The sequence below is a fragment of the Carya illinoinensis genome, chromosome 7 (genome assembly GCF_018687715.1).
Source record: "Carya illinoinensis cultivar Pawnee chromosome 7, C.illinoinensisPawnee_v1, whole genome shotgun sequence".
Taxonomy (NCBI): domain Eukaryota; kingdom Viridiplantae; phylum Streptophyta; class Magnoliopsida; order Fagales; family Juglandaceae; genus Carya; species Carya illinoinensis.
In genome coordinates this window covers 12,753,347-12,757,841 of record NC_056758.1, presented here as the reverse complement: position 1 = coordinate 12,757,841, position 4,495 = coordinate 12,753,347, and the positions used below count along the sequence as shown (strand labels likewise).

The 4,495-nt window shown below is 35.5% G+C and overlaps 1 pseudogene; it reads left to right on the top strand.

The window, feature by feature from the left end:
• The first annotated feature begins 3,170 nt into the window (after positions 1–3,170).
• Positions 3,171–4,290, top strand: LOC122314981 (annotated as a pseudogene).
• The last annotated feature ends 205 nt before the right edge of the window (positions 4,291–4,495 follow it).

The window sequence follows — 4,495 nt, the reverse complement described above, 5'->3', positions numbered from 1 at the left end:
ATTTGAAGGCTATCCATATTTTCCTTTCACCTACTTTGAGCCACCTTCCTTGAGCTAGGGGTTTGGTAATGTCCACCTCCACTTGCACCCTTGAGCATCTACCACAGCTCTTCCCTTCTTCATCTACTTTGACCTTGAGTACTTTGCCAGTTGCATACGCTATTTGTTTCCCATCATTCATGCCAGCCAATCGGACATTATGTAATTGTACCCAAAAAGGTTCATAAGAAAACCTAGCTTCATTTGTTAGGAGGTTGTTGTCAACATCTTGGATAGCTATGAGGTTTCTGTCAAAGGTCTAGGGCCTTCCCTGGAGAACTTTGTCTTTGTCATCTATGTTATGAAACTCCATGATGAAGTTGTTGTCGCCTACTTTAGTGAATGTGATACCATCTTCCACTTTCCAGACTTGAGGCATGGTGGAACGGAATGCTTCTTTATTGAAGTTCCTTTCATTGATAACCATTGCCAAGAGGCAAATAGTTCCTCTTTTCACTGCTGCAAGAACATCTTGATCTAAGAGTTTAAGTAGGCCTTCCTCATTTTTCAGTAAGGTTTAGGCCTTTCCATAGCTTTGAGAGGTCCTCCTCTACCATGATTACCTCTGTAGGCTGGTTGACAGCGTTGTACTTATTGTTATTGCAGATTGATCCCTTTGGCTTCTTAGGGAGGTTGTAGTTGCTGCTTTTCTTTCACCAAGTTTGATGACTGTAACACCACTTAGATTTGCTTTGAGATTAAAGAAGAAAAAAAGAAAAACTAGACTCTCAGTTTGCACTGAGGGACAATTTCTTTGTATCAAGATACAAAGAAACTCAACCTTACACTTTCTTTCTCTCAACTAGAGAAGAAAGAGGACCTGCATGTGGCACATCATGTGTCCGGTTCTTAATTTGTTTCTTTTGTCCCAGTACCACTCATATAGTTTTCTTTAATTTCTTGACCATTGATCGGTTGTTCATCTACATTCAATGATCATTACATCATTGCTTTATCCTAATAATTTGAACATAATCCACAATTGCATGATATATGAGATTATAACATGGGTGCTAAATGTTTTTAAGGAAAATGATACTATGCTGCCTGAGTTTGTCCCCACGATTTGATCACTCATGTATTTTTTTTAATAGTTAAGAAAACAAATATTAGTGAATTGGTGTATTTTTTTTTAAATATTTAATGATGTTTAAAAAAGCTTGAACGAAAAAAGAAAAAAAATTAAAAAAGTGCAAATGCATTAGAGGCCATGCCCAGTGGTACACATTGAGCGGCATAGTAGCACCGTTCTTAATTTTTTAATTATGTTATTTATATGCGTAGTGTGTAATAGGTGACTCATTGTACATGAAATTCATCATATTAATAAAAATGACAAAGTACCAATATTTTTATATTTTTTTATTTAAGCTGGCTTTCACGTAAGTGGTGAGTTTGGTGTATCAATAAAGAGATTTACATGAAGACAGGTCAGATATGAGGCAGGTGACATTATGGCCAGTGTATGCATGCACAAATGTTATTCATTATATGAAGCCTGTTATAGCTGAAGCTATGGAATTAAGGAAGGCAATGGAGGATTTGGGATTTGCTAGGGTAATTTTTGAAGGGGATCCACAGGTAGGTGATTGAAAAGGCCACAAACAATAATAAAGAAATTAGCAGAGAGAATGGCGCTCTGGTATATGATGTTAGATGTATGTTAGATGGAAGACCTGGATGGAAAGTGACTTTCAATTTCAGAGAAGCAAATGCAGCAGCTCATTTACATGTAAAAATGGCATTACTGTAAACTGAGTAAAGAATATGCAGGTTAGAAGAAGAACCTTTACAGATTATGAATATTGTTCTTAAGGATAACTATTGTAATGAGTGAGATTTTGGTATTGTAGTAAAATTTATTGATGAATATTCAATTCTTGATTAAAAAAAATAAACAGACTTTAAAAAAAATATATATATATATATATATATATATTTTCGAAAAGAGTAAACTACGATTCTGCCATTTATATTAATATTGCACTATTAAGTGGACTCGTGGCCGATGGAAGACGCCAAATAAGAGAAAGCCACATATGTCAATGACATTTTCAAGGGGTACTCATGTCTTGATGGTCATGGGGAACATGATTTTGTAGATCAGCTCCTGCAAGAAAATTAATGCAAGTGGTGAGCTTTGTAAAATCAACTAAACATATATACTTTTTCTAAAGCAATATGTAAAGTGCATTATATATATATCACAAAAACCATTGAATAAAATACAGACGAAACTAACCAAAAACAAAAATACAAGAGTTCGGTCATAAATATTATAAACCGGATCGGATCGGAAGAACATCAAAGGTTGATCAAATGCAGATTAACAGTTTGATCAAAATGTGATCTTCTTGAATGGCATGCATGTTTTGCAGATCGAAAAAATGTGGAAAAGGAAAAGAAAAAAAAATGAAAAGAGAGGGAGAGAGATCAGGGAGAAAGAAGAGAGAGGCATCGCGAAGGGGAGGAAAGAGATCGAGAGGAAAAAGAGGAGGAACTTGTGGGCATCAGATTGGCATGGAATGGTGCAGCACAAGTGCTTGATTTGCCCACCATGGCAAGTGAATCAGTGACCATACATTGATGAATATTGCACAATTAAGTGGACACAATGTAGTTCTAATAATATTAATGTGGCCATTATCCACAACTCAGGTATGGCCCTGATTTCTTTTTATTTTCTAAGGTACCATGCATGCAATATTAATTAATTAAGCGAATTATACACAAGACTTATGGGCTGATTAATTTATCGTGATACATAATATTATAAGGCTATTTTTTTAACATTTTAATTGGTTTTTAAATCTTTCAAATATAAAAATAATAATAATCATTAATCAGTCACGCAAATCATTTTGCATGTGTTGCAGTAAGAAAGGTCCAAATAATGAGATATGGCAAATCAATAAACTAAAACCCACTTGAAACAGTCTCAATTGTCTCTAAAGTCCAACAAAAATACAACAACTCCATCCATAATTTGCATGGCCAGCAAGGAGTGGACCATGCTTCTAATATTCTGTAATTAGAGCACAATCAGGGGATGGTGACCACATGTATATCTAGGATCTTGTTTTTCTATTATACGTGATACATATCGTCTTCTATTTAAGTGTAAGGGTTGGCATAGCTGTTTTCTACAACAAAGGCAATTTACAATATCCTAGTCTGTTTTCTGAGTATTTTGGAACAACATCTGAAAGAAAAATGTCTCTGTCTGGTAAGGTGGAGGGAGAGGTAGAAATTAAGGCACCAGCTGAGAAGTTTCATGAGATCTTCAGCGGCCGACCACATCACATTTCCAATTAATTTCTCCCCTGAGAAAGTACAGGGTTGTGCTTTGCATGAAGGTGACTGGGGCACTGAGGGCTCTGTCATCTGCTGGGATTATGTACATGGTAAGCAAATTATATATGCTCATCTTACCACTAAAAAGTAGCCAAGTTTTCGCTGAATTTTTGTTACATTATTTGATTTTGAAATGCAGATTCTCTTTTTTCAATATTAAATGGCATATTTTTCAAATATAACGTTGATTTTAGCAAAAGGTTTGCATTTTCACATAAATATATCGTTGATTTTACACAAATTTTTTCTTCTTGTTTTAAAACTTGGGTAAATAAATTGCCATTCGTGAGGGGTGCATATTTGTTAAGGATTCAGGATTCAGGATTCTATATATATATAGAGAGAGAGAGAGAGAGAGTGTGAGAGGGCTTCAGGGTACTGATGTTGATATCTCAAATTAATTTTTTCAACGTGAAATCATAGATGGGAAAGCTAAAGTTGTTAAGGAGATAGTGGAAGCAATAGATGAGCAAAACCACTCGGTGACATTCAAAGTGGTAGCGGGAGATCTGATGGAGGAGTACAAGAGCTTCAAAGCCGTTCTTCAAGCCACACCAAAGAGTGAGGGCAGCGTGGTTCATTGGACCTTAGAATATGAAAAGCTGAGCGCGGATGTTCCAGAACCCAACACTTCTTTGCAATTTGTACTTGATCTCAGCAAAGACATCGGCTCTCACCTTTCCCAGTGATGATAAAACAAAAATATGGCTGTATTGCACTACATGATCAGTACTGTACGTGTGCTTCTACATATATATGCAAGAGGTTGAGAGTGTGTATGCAGGTAAGTTCTAATTTCGTGTGGGCATGCAGTGGGCTTGCTGAAGCCTGCAGGCATCCGTTTGATTATGCATATATATATATATATATATATGGGTGATATGTACCATGTGATCTCTGAATTGATAAACCTATTTATGGCGTTTGGAATATGTTTTAAGAAGTTGCAAGTGGTGAGTGTTTTTCAAATTACATATCCTTAATATATATGCCTATGCCTGGATCAAAACTTGGTTGAAGTTGAGTTCAGCTCGATTTGCTTATTAAAATTATAATCATTGATTCATTATTAAATGATATAATTTGTATAAAAGTACTTCAA